This window comes from Pongo abelii, chromosome 23 (assembly GCF_028885655.2).
Source record: "Pongo abelii isolate AG06213 chromosome 23, NHGRI_mPonAbe1-v2.0_pri, whole genome shotgun sequence".
Classification (NCBI taxonomy): domain Eukaryota; kingdom Metazoa; phylum Chordata; class Mammalia; order Primates; family Hominidae; genus Pongo; species Pongo abelii.
Window position 1 is genome coordinate 38178886 of NC_085929.1, and position 12546 is coordinate 38191431.

The 12546-nt window shown below is 46.4% G+C and overlaps 1 protein-coding gene across 7 annotated transcripts in view; it reads right to left on the bottom strand.

Moving 5' to 3' along the window:
- Positions 1-8828, bottom strand: part of PRR14L (proline rich 14 like) — a 68649-nt gene extending 59821 nt beyond the window's left edge. The window contains exons 1-2 of one of the 7 annotated variants that reach the window (XM_054543337.2): positions 8604-8800; positions 6734-6857 (exon numbers count right to left, since the gene is read on the bottom strand). The gene's annotated coding sequence lies outside the window, so the exon portion shown is untranslated. Of the gene's footprint in view, positions 1-6733; positions 6858-8085 lie in introns of all 7 variants that reach the window. The other 6 variants (XM_063722850.1, XM_002831032.6, XM_003779529.5 and 3 more) reach the window with 6 other exon arrangements.
- Positions 8829-12546: the final 3718 nt, after the last annotated feature.

A 12546-nucleotide genomic window follows, 5' to 3' on the forward strand; every position in this document is an offset into this window, starting at 1 on the left:
AGCCTGGGCAACAAAGCAAGACTCCCGTCTCAAAGAAAAAAAAGAACAAGCAATAAAACAAAACAAAACATTACCAAGAGATAAACCGTGTGTACAGGGGAAGAGCGAGAATCAAATGAGATTCTGGATGTGAAAAGCTTTCATAAACAGTGCTGTAAGGCTGGGTGCAGTGGCTCATGCCTATAATCCCAGCACTTTGGGAGGCCCAGGCAGGCAGATCACCTGAGGTCAGGAGTTAGAGACCAACCTGGCCAATATGGTGAAACCCTGTCTCTACTAAAAATATAAAAATTAGCCGGGCACGATGGCAGGCACCTGTAGTCCCAGCTACTCAGGAAGCTGAGGCAGAAGAATTGCTTGAACTTGGGAAGCGGAGGTTGCAGTGAGCCAAGATCACGCTACTGCACTCCAGCCTGGGTGACAGAATGAGACTCCGTCTCAAAAACAGTGCTGAGAGAAATGTATCCCTTTTAGATCTAGAATCTTCCCCTTTCTCCTTTATTTCCAGATAGAGAAAGATCTTTCTAGGGGCACTTCAGATTTTAGGCCATTTATGTGTGTGTAAGGTGGGGGATGGGGGAGGTTAGTAGAGACAATGTGGAGTTGCTATTTGATGCCAAAAATAAGTAAGAAGTGCTCAATTTTAATTTGGTTCAGTTTTCCTTTCCCAACAACATACACAGTCCAGTTTTCAGCTGTCACAGCACACACAGATTTGAAGAGTAAACGCAGGAAAGGATACTGTAAAAGAGCAGATTTTTCGAAGGAGATGGGCTCCTTGGGTCTCTACCACCTTATGCATCTGACCCTGCCTACCACAGAGATACGGGTGTTCTTAAAACTTAATCCTTGATTCCTCCCTTTTGAGGCTTCACTTTCTTGATAACGTCATCTTTTTCTGCAGCCTCTGTGATGAGGATAACTCAAAACTCTTCCTTTTTTTTTTTTTTTTTGAGATGGAGTCTTGCTCTGTCGCCCAGGCTGGATGAAGTGCAGTGGTGCCATCTCAGCTCACTGCAATCTCTGCCTCCCAGGTTCAAGGATTATCCTGCCTCAGTCTCCTGAGTAGCTGGGATTACAGGCACGTGCCATCACGCCTGGCTAATTTTTGTATTTTTAGTAGAGGCGGGGTTTCACCATGTTGGCCAGCTGGTCTCGAACTCCTGACCTCAAGTAATCCACCCACCTCGGCCTCCCAAAGTGCTGAGATTAAGGGTGTGAGCCACTGCACCTGGCCTAAAACTCTTCCTTTAAGCACAGAGTTACTATAGGATTCAGCAATTCCCCTCATAGGTATACATGCACAAAACATGTCCACATAAAAATTTGTACACAAATGTCTTTAGCAGCACTACTCGCAATAGTCAAAAAGTATAAACAATCCAAATATCCATCAACTGATGAATGGATAAACAAAATGTGGTATAGCCATACAATGGAATATTATTCAGCCATAAAAAGGAGTGGAGAAATAACACGTTACAACACGAATGAACCTTGAAGACATTATGCTAAGTGAAAGAAGCCAGTCACAGAAGATCACATATTACAAGATCCCCTGTATAGGAATCTCTAGACTAGGCAAATCTTACTATGAACCCAGCTACTAAGAGGGGAGGATCACGCCCATGGGAGGCCAAGGTGGGTGGATCACGAGGTCAGAAGTTCGAGACCATCCTGGGTAACATGGTGACACCCCGTCTCTACTAAAAATACAAAAAATCAGCTGAGCATGGTGGCATGTGCCTGTAGTCCCAGCTGCTCTGGAGGCTGAGGCAGGAGAATCACTTGAACCCAGGAGACAGAGGGTGCAGTGAGCCGAGATTGCGCCACTGCACTCCAGACTGGGAGACAAAACCGAAAGTCTGTCCAAAAAAAAGGCTGGGATTCTTGGAGAAATTGGGAGTGACAGCTGATGGACACAGAGTTTCTTTCTTGAGTAATAAAAATGATCTAAAGTCAATTATGGTGATGGCTGCAGAACTCTGTGACTATACCAAAAACCACTGACTGGTACAATTTAAATCAGTCAATTGTATGGCATATGAATTAAATCTTAAAAAAAGATTTCTTTTAAAAAAGAAACCTGGCCGGGAGCGGTGGCTCACGCCTGTAATCCCAGCACTTTGGGAGGCCGAGGTAGGTGGATCACTTGAGGTCAAGAGTTCCAGACCAGAATGGCCAACATGCTGAAACCCTGTCTCTATTAAAAATCCAAAAAATTAGCTGGGCATGTTGGCAAACGCCTGTAATCCCAGCTACTTGGAAGGCTGAGGCAGGAGAATCGCTTGAACCTGGAAGGCGGAGGTTGCAGTGACCTGAGATGAGGCCACTGCACTCCAGACTGGGTGACACAGTGAGATACTGTCTCAAAAAAAAAAAAAAAAAAGAACCTGACCTTGACCCCAACCTTTCTTTCAATTCCTAACCTACATTTCACTTGCAAGAATGGCACCCCCAAAACTTACCATGTTTAAAACAGAATTCATTCAATCTATTGAATAATTGAGTCTTTCTACATGCAAACAGCTTTGAGAAACAATGATAAATAAGACGCCCTCAGCAAACTTACATGCTCATTCCTTTTTTTTTTAAAAAAAAAAAAAAAAAAAAAAAGAGACAGGGCCTTGCTGTGTTGCCCAGGCTGGAGTATGGTGGTGCGATCATAGCTCACTATAACCTTGAACTCCTTCTGCTTCAGCATGCCTGGCTAATTTTTTTTTTTTCTTTTTTTTTGAGACGGAGTTTCGCTCTTGTTGCCCAGGCTGGAGTGCAACAGTGCGATCTCAGCTCATCACAATCTCCACCTCCCAGGTTCAAGCGATTCTCCCGCCCCAGCCTCCTGAGTAGCTGGGATTACAGGCATTCGCCACCACACCCACCTAATTTTGTATTTTTTAGTAGAGATGGGGTTTCTCTATGTTGGTCAGGCTGATCTCAAACTCCCAACCTCAGGTGATCAGTCCGCCTTGGTCTCCCAAAGTGCTGGGATTACAGGCGTGAGCCACTGCGCCCGGCCTACTTTTTTATTTTTGTAGATAATTTTGTAGTTCTTATGTTGCCCAGGCTGGTCTCAAACTCCTGGGTTCAAGCAATCCTCCCACCTCAGCCTCCCAAAAGTGCTGGAATTACAAGCGTGAGCCACTGTGACTAGCCACATGCTTATTCTTAATCCTGTTGCTTCTCAGAAAAGGCACCATCATTATTCTAGAGCTTAGATTTGAATCCCCAGCCATAACCATATCTGACTTCCCCTCACCATTCAATCAGCACTTGCAGCCTGTGGACTCAACTCCCTGCAGTGTTTTTAGTAAATCCTATTCATTTCCATCCCCACAGTTCTAGCTCAACATTTTGTTCCAAATTTTGCTCCACATAGGGTCATACACAAATACAGGTTTACTAAACAGATCTTTATCATAAAGAGTCAATATTGATAATCACATAAAATGGTTCACCTCTTGTTACTCTTGTTTGGATCAAATTCTAAGAATTTCAACCTGTAAAACAACTAGACACACTGGCTAGAGAAGCAAAACAGACACCCCCTCCTTTTTCTCCTGGACTAATTCTGGGTCCTCAAATTTCTCAGCAGAATTGCAGATACATTACCAAGAACAGCTGGAACCCTAAGAGGTGAGGTGATATTTAGATGCAAGCCTAGAGTGGCAGGTTAAACATGGCCGGGTGCTTTGGCTCACACCTGTAATCCCAGCACTTTGGGAGGCCGAGGCAGGTGGATCACGAGGTCAGGAGATCGAGACCATCCTGGCTAACACGGTGAAACCCTGTCTCTACTAAAAATACAAAAAATTAGCCAGGTGTGGTGATGTGCACCTGTAGTCGCAGCTACTCAGGACGCTGAGGCAAGAGAATGGTGTGAACCTGGGAGGCAGAGCTTGCAGTGAGTGGAGATTGTGCCACTGCACTCCAGCCTGGGCGACAGAGCAAGACTCCGTCTCCAAAAAAATAAAAATAAAAATAAAAATAAACTTATTTTCAGCTCAGTAGCTCACACCATCTATCAAAATATTGGTAATGCTACAACAGTGCAGTGACAGAACCTGATTTTGAGAAGACATTCAAGTTCTTTAAATTTCTGAATGCAGTGGAGCAATCTAAAAGGATGATGTAGAAATATATCTCTACAGCCGGGCTTGGTGGCTCATGCTTGTAATACCAGCACTTTGGGAGGCTGAGGCGGGTAGATCACTTGAGGTCAGGAGTTCAAGACCAGCCTGGCCAACATGGTGAAACCCTATCTCTACTAAAAAATGCAAAAATTAGCCGGGCGTGGTGGCAGGAGCCTGTAATCTCAGCTACTCGGGAGGCTAAGGCACGAGAATCGCTTGAACCTGGGAGGCACAGGTTGCAGTAAGCAGAGATCGTGCCACTGCACTTCAGCCTGGGTGAGAGGGAGATTCAGTTTAAAAAAAAAATAAAGAATATAAGCCAAGTATTATCACAATGTTACCTTGGACAGTAGGATCACCAATGACTTATCTGTATGTTGAACTTTTTTTTTTTGGAGATAGGGTCTCTGTGGCCCAGGCTGGAATGCAGTGGGTTGATCGCAGCTCTCTATAACTTCAAACTCGACTCAAGCAATCCTCCTGCATCAGCCTCCTAAGCAGCCAGGACTACAGGGGCGAGGCAGTGAACTCAGCAAATATTTTTATTTTTTGTAGAGACAAGGTCTCACTACATTGCACAGGCTGGTCTTGACCTCCTGGCCTCAAGTGATTCTCCCACCTCGGCCTCCCAGAGTGAGCTGCTGCACCCAGCCTTGTACTTATTTTTCAAAACAGTGACTATATATTACATGTTAAAATGTTGTCTAACCATTATTTCTCAAGATCTAAACACACAGCAATAAAAACAGCTGGTAAGTGTATTATCAGTATTTTTTATCAGTATGTTTTTTATCAGTATGTTTTATCAGTATTTTTCCAGCTGTCAGCTCTCTGCCTTAATCATCAATGCTTTTACATTAAAGTGCTAAACGTGAAGTGAAAGGGAACAGTGAGTAACACATGCTTATAAAATGTAGACAGGGATTTACAGCTTAATCTTTGCTAATGACTTATAATCAACCTATCGGGTGAGGATACCAAATAATTACCTAGTTTGAGGTATAAGCAAAAAATAAACCATAGATTTATGAACGACTTTTGACAGCTGCTACTGGCTTGTCGTCTTTATCACAACACAAATAAGTACTATATTAGAATGTGTAGGGAATGGATTTATTCCCAAAAAGTGACTAATACTTATAGGAAGTATGAAAATTATTATTCCAGTAAAAGTAGAAATTATTTTATGTTGAGGACAATTATTTCATGCTCTTTCTTTGCAAATGCACAAACACTTCTCCCAGCAGTCTTTTTTTTTTTTTTGAGACAGAGTCTCGCTCTGTCGCTCAGGCTGGAGTGCAGTGGCGCGATCTCGGCTCACTGCAAGCTCTGCCTCCCGGGTTCACGCCATTCTCCTGCCTCAGCCTCCCAAGTAGCTGGGACTACAGGTGCCCGCCACCACGCCTGGCTAATTTTTTTATTTTTTTTATTTTTAGTAGAGACGGGGTTTCACCGAGTTAGCCAGGATGGTCTCGATCTCCTGACCTTGTGATCCGCCTGCCTCGGCCTCCCAAAGTGCTGGGATTACAGGTGTGAGCCACTGCGCCTGACCCTCTCCCAGCAGTCTTTTTTTTTTTGAGACAGAGTTTCACTCTTGTTGCCCAGGCTGGAATGCAACGGCATGATCTCGGCTCACCGCAACCTCTGCCTCCCAGGTTCAAGCGATTCTCCTGCCTCAGCCTTCCTAGTAGCTGGGATTACAGGCATGTGCCACCAAGCCCAGCTAATTTGTTTTGTATTTTTAGTAGAGACGGAGTTTCTCCATGTTGGTCAGGCTGGTCTCCAACTCCCCACCTCAGGTGATCCACCCGCCTCGGCCTCCCAAAGTGCTGGGATTAGAGGCATGAGCCACTGTGCCTGGCCTCTCCCAGCAGTCTTAACTGCTGGTCTCTTCATCAGGAGGCCAGGGTCCCTTATCCTGCTCCCACATACTAGCTGCAGAGTCTTGAGTGTGTTAAGTGAAAGTTAAGTGAACTTTCCCGGGCTTGTTTTTCACATGTTCATCAAAATAAGCTCAAAGGGTCTCGTCACCCATAAAAATCCGAAGACTCCAAAGAATAACTTTTCTATTTCCCTTTGTTTCAGAAAAGCACACCTACAGACACCAACAATGGTGGTATAGAGCTCCTACTAATCCCCTCTGCAATTACTCAAGGGCGTTTGAGGTAATTTAAGAACACTTTACATACAAAAAAAGATGGTAAGCTTTTCTTTAGTGTGCTTTCAGGTAATCTGGCAGTGTTAATTCCTATCCCACCAAAAAAAACAAAAACAGGAAAACAAACCTACCAGTGAAGGATTAACATTGTTGCTCTCAATCTCATCAGAATACATTTTATAACACTAAAAACTTGACAAAGTGGCAACTTTTAGTCATTCAAACACTCCCCAAAACAAAAGTTCTGGAGGTACAAAATTTACAGCAACAAGCAAAAAATCAGAAAAAAAAAAAAAAACCCACAAAATAAAGAAAACAGAACATAAAACAGTGTGCCCCAATAATACCGAATCTGAAAGTCTCCCCTCCCTTTAATTCCAATGCAAAGGGGCTGTTAATAACACTAGGCGCTGCCATGCTTGCTTCAGGGAACAATACTCACAATAATGACCAGGCCCTCAGAAGCTCACAACACTCTTTTCACCTTGAGAAAGGGGCTTTCTTTTCCAAAGATTCAGACATTGTAGCCATTCCCTCCAAGAGGGAATTTGGAGAATGGGCCTCTTCTTGAGAAACAAAGAAACAAGAGTCTTTTAATAAAATCCCAAGACAAACCAAAAGTGAGGCAGGGAAGTTCATACACTAAACAGGGCAAGCGCTTCAACATGGAGCGTGCAGAAAATCTCAAAAGCATCAAGGACTATTTCCCATTTCCTCCCTTTAATAACATCCAGAAAAAGGATCCCTCTGTCTCCATGTAAGGAGTTAAACTGTGGAAAATGCTCCTGATTTCTACTGACAGAGGCTTCCTGTATAAAAGATTTTCATCTGTTTTATAAAGGAAAAGGAGAAAAGAAACAATCTGTGTCATTCTGCATATACAAGAGGGAAGAGATCTCTCCTCAAAGGTATAGAGTCTTCATTTTCTTGGGAGAGCAAAAGACAGGAAGAACATGGAATCGCCCACTTGGGGGGGTGGGAAGGATGCGCAGATGGAAGATTTTTTGTCACTACAGTAAGTCAGGGAAGTGGGAGAGGGCATCCCTAACCAGTCAGGAAGAAGTGATACCTTCTGTGGACAAAGGAAGTGCTGGCGTCTGGCATCAGGTCTCCCTTTCTCTTAAGAGGACAGACCTGTTTCCAAAAGCTGTCTTTTTTTATTGATTATTTTCAGTGAGGCCCTCTTTGTTAATTTGGGGGAGTATTGTACAGTAGGATCTAAGGGGAATGGAAGTGTCTCTTTCTCTAACCCCTAAGTGGGAGGGAGTCTTCCACTCCAGTGAGAAAGGATGGTTGAACACTTGTGATGGGGGTTGGGAGGGGCATGCATGGAAAAATATGTTTCTCTGTGCAAGATATTAGTTTTCTTTTTTAACAGATTAAGTAATAGTAATAGCAACAGCTTACCAAAAGCTTCCTATATAACTAGTATTTACACAAATGCTCTCTTAGCCCGCATGACAATTCTAAGAAAATAGAACCCAAGTTGGAGATGGAATGAGATTGAGACAAGTTAAACAAATAGTCAAGGTCACAAAGATGTTAAGTGAGAGACCCAGGTTTGCAACTATTGCACTCCAAAAGCCATGCTCTTAATAATGCAAGGGAAAGGAGCTCACTGCACACCAAGAGGCTTAAAGGGAAGAAGAGAAGCGAGGCTCCCTCTGTGGACATCACGAGGGGAGAGGGAGAAAGGTTGATTTCTGATACCATAAAGTAAATTTTCAAGGTCTTCCTCTCCGTATCTTGGGGTACAGATGAAAAATAAAGGAGGAAGGTAAGTATCTTTCTTACTGGGAAGAAAGATCCCCTCTGTCACTTTCAGGCAAGTTGGGTCTCACTCTTCACCTGGGTGACGCTGACCAAAGTTGGGGGAAAGGTCTCATTTAGGGGTTATCTCTTACTCCTACTCAGGATAAGTTCAGAATCCCCCTTGAGCCCTGGGAGTGGGTCTCCCTCTGCTGACCAACGGATGAGCGCTAAGAAAGAGCGTACGCCTCCAATAAGGGGCGTCGTCCTCTCCGAAGAGATAAGTTGGGGGATCCCTGTCGTATCGAGGTTGAAGAGGAGTCTCTCTCCCGCGTCGGAGCCATGACTCGGAGAAGCCGCTTTTCTCTAGTGACGCGGGGCCTGGTCTCCTCCCTCTCCCTGGGTCGTTCAGCCGCCCACAGGGCAGCCTTGGTTCCTTTCCGCGCCCCGAGAGGGCGGGGGGCCTGGACTCCCCTTTAGCCAGCACCACCCGGCAGAGGGTCCCTTTAGGGCGGAGGGGGCTGGGCGGCTACGCCCGAAGCCTTCCAGTCCCGGTCTCTTACCCTGAGACCTCCTCCGCGGCCCGCGCTTGCCCAGCCAGCTCAGCCCCTGCAGCTGCAGCCCCGTCGTCGCCAGGTCTACCTGAGCCTACGGAGCCGACAGAGGCCGGGGGCGCTCCGGCCGCGGCCACCTCTTCGTCTCTATGGTCCCCCTGCACTTCCTCATCCGGGGCCCGAGCCAGCCATGCGGACTCGCCCAAATCCCGCCCCCGCACCGCGCGCGCGCGCACTCCAAGGGGAGGCTCTTCCTGATTCTGACCTCCCGCCCTCTGCTAGCCCCAGCCTCCCTCAATCCCGCCCCTGCAGCTCAAACTCTTAAAGGGAAACACAACTTTTGGTTCTGCTCCTGCTGAGCCACAGGACCCAGTGCTGGCCTTCACTGCTGTCACCCTGTTCCAGTCCACCGTTTTTCTAGTCTGGATGGCTACAATTCTAAGGGCCTGCCTGCTTCCACTCTGGCAGCCCGAGAGATCTTATTCTACTGGAAATAGTGTTTTGGGTCATGACACTCCTCTGCTGCTTCTAATCACACTGACCACTAAATAAATGGCACCCCTGCCTCCAGTTGGTTACAGAACCTTGTTTTATTTTCTTCATAGCTTTAACACTAGCTGAAATTTCTGTGTCTCATCTCTTTATTGACTCGTTTATCATTTATCTTCCTCCACCTTGTCTGTTTTGTTCATCACTTAATGCTCAGCACCAAGAGCAGTGTCCGGCACAAAACTAGACGCTCAATGGACATTTGAAGGAAGGAAGAAATCTTTATCCAGGGGAAGAACTGAGGTCCAGATAATGAAATCGACTTGCCCCAAATCATACAGCTTTGTGTTAAAAAATAGAAATCGACCAGGCGCGGTGTCTCACGCCTGTAATCCAGCACTTTGGGAGGCTAAAGCGGGAGAAGCACTTCAGCCCAGAAGTTTGAGACCAGCCTGGGCAACATAGTGAGACATCGTCTCTGCCAAAAAGCAAACAGCTGGGTCTGGTGATGTGTGCCTGTAATCCCAGCTACTCTGGAGGCTGAGGCAGGAGGATCACTTGAGGCTGGAAGGTTGAGGCTGCAGTGAGCGGTGATCGTGCCACTGCACTCCAGCCTGGATGACACAGCAAGACTCTTTCTCAAAACAAAACAAAAATTGCTCAGGTGTTGATGCACCTGTGCTCCTAGCTACTGGGGAGCCTGAAGCAGGAGGATCGTTTGAGCCCAGGAGTTTGAAGCTGCATTGAGCTATGATGGTGCCCCCACTGCACTCCAGCCTGGGCAACAAAACAAGACACTGTCTCAAAAAAAAAAAAAAAAAAAAAAAATCTGAACGCTTCAAAGTTTCGTTTCTTTTTTTTCTTTCTTTCTTTTTCTTTCTTTCTTTTTTTTTTTTTTTGAGACGGGGCCTCGTTCTAACACCAGGCTGGAGTGCAGTGGCGGGATCTTGGCTCACTGCAACCTCTGCCTCCCGGGTTCAAGAGATTCTCCTGCCTCAGCCTCCTGAGTAGCTGGGATTACAGGCGCACGCTACCATGCCCAGCTAATTTTTGTACTTTTAGTAGAGACAGGGTTTCACCATGTTGGCCAGGCTGGTCTTGAACGCCTGACCTCAAGTGATCCGCCTGCCTCGGCCTCCCAAAGTGCTGGGATTACAGGCGTGAGCCACCACTCCTGGCCTTCAGAGTTTCTTTATGAGAGTTGCCAAATTAAAAAGTTAAAATATTTGCCTTTTGGCTGGGCGCGGTGGCTCAAGCCTATAATCCCAGCACTTTGGGAGGCCAAGGCGGGCGGATCACAAGGTCAGGAGATCAAGACCATCCTGGCTAACACGGTGAAACCCCCTCTCTACTAAAAAATATAAAAAATTAGCCGGGCATGGTGGCGGGCGCCTGTAGTCCCAGCTACTCGGGAGGCTGAGGCAGGAGAATGGTGTGAACCCGGGAGGCGGAGGTTGCAGTGAGCTGAGATCGGGCCACTGCACTCCAGCCTGGGCGACATAGCGAGACTCCGTCTCAAAAAAAAAAAAAAAAAAAATTGCCTTTTTAAGATGTCCCATTATGGACATCTCTCAGGAGAAGGAATCAAATTCCCTTGAGGGCTAAGAAGAGAGAATCCTATTAGCTTCCCCTGGGATGGAAGAATGTCCCATCAACCACCCTTGCTAAAGACAAAAACTATCTTGGGGGATCTGGGTGTATCTCCTGTAGTGGCAACATAGAAACATTTTTTAACATAACATTGTTATTCTTAAAAAATTTTGTAACTGTTGCAATCCACTGTATCACATATGTTTTATTACAAGATAAACAATTTCAGCCAGGAGTGGTGGCTTGGCCTGTAGTCCCAGTCCCTTGGGAGGCTGAGGCAGAAGAATCACTTGAGCACAGGAAATTGAGGTTGCAGTGAGCTATGATAGCACCATTGCACTCCAGCCTGGGCAACAGAGCTAGACCCTGTCTCGAGGGAAAAAAAGGCCTGGCTACAGTGACTCGTGCCTGTAATCCCAGAACTTTGGGAGGCCAAGGCGGATGGATTACTTGAGCTCTGGAGTTTGAGACCAGCCTGGGCCACATGGCAAAACCCGTTTCTACAAAAAATACAAAAATTAGCTGAGCACGCACCTGTAATCCCAGCTACTAGGAGGCTGAGGTGGGAGGATCGCATGAGCCGGGGAGGCAGAGATGGCAGTGAGCCGGGATCATGCCACTGCACTCCAACCTGGGTGAGGGTGACCTCATCTCAAAACAAAAACAAAAACAAAAAACAAAAAAACAAACAAAAAAAATCGCAATTATTTAATACTTGCATTATTTACCTAACTTCTCCTGAGTCCCAACATAAAGGCATCCATGCTTAAGAACGCTGCTTGTCCTGTCCCAGGGTCCCCTTGGTCCACTTCAGAATCTTTCACTACAGTATACCATGCTTTTTCTTTCAACATTTTTAAGTTTTTCAAATCCGTAAGAAATGGGCACTGTTAGTATTAAAGATACAAAGAAATTTAAGACAAGTGCTGTGTCGTTTAGATTTAGCAGTCAGTGTGATTAGAAGCAGCAAAGGGGAGGCGTGACCCAAGACACTGATTCTAGTTGTAAGATCTCTCTGGCTTCAAGAGGGGAAGCAGGGAGGCCCTATCGAGTTGCTGCCGCTCAGGTCAGAAATGGTGGACTGGACTGGGGCGCCGGGGGGTATCAGTGGCAGCAGGCGGAGCTGGCAATTGTCAGGAGTCCCTGGCCAGAGCCTGACCCAGCCCACCCAGCTCTCTGGTTTTCTGCTTGGAGAGAAAGATATCCTGACAGATGCGAGTTTAGGCTGTGCCCTGGGTATGACCAAAGGATGTTGGTTAAAGGCTCCGTTCTGGGAACGGGTCAGGATTCGTCCTTGCTTCCTTCTGAAGGGTTTTGTGTCCTCAGGCTGTTTCCTGGTTTGTGAAATAGGATAGTATCTGCCTCCTGCATCCATCAGGTAATAGGGACGCAATGATTACATAAGGACTATGAAGCCACGGCAGCCATTCTTATTAATAACCAGAGGGGCGCAGAACGTCGTTTACAGTTTACAAGGGTTTGAAAAGCACCCGGTAAGTGGACACTTCCCAGCAGAGGCCATCACACTAACTCTCGCGTGCTCAGCCCCATGCATTTTACAGAAGTCCTCCCAGAAACTCTCGTTGGCGCCTCTTAGCAGCCCAATGAGGCCACATGAGTCATTAACCTCGTTCATATAACAGAAAACGGAGCTCTGACGGATCTCGTTTCCCCTGTGGGGAGGTCACTCAGTCGGAAACGAAGCTCTGTAGCCACGGATCTATGTCAGATAGACTGCGAGGAAATGGATTTCCTCCGTGAGGCGAGAGGCTCTAGCGCTCGAGGGCAGGAAACGCCAGGAGGTGGCCCAAAGAAGAGGCCGCACGCGACGCCCCGCCCCCAGCTCGAGCCCCGGATGAGGAAGTGGTGCGGC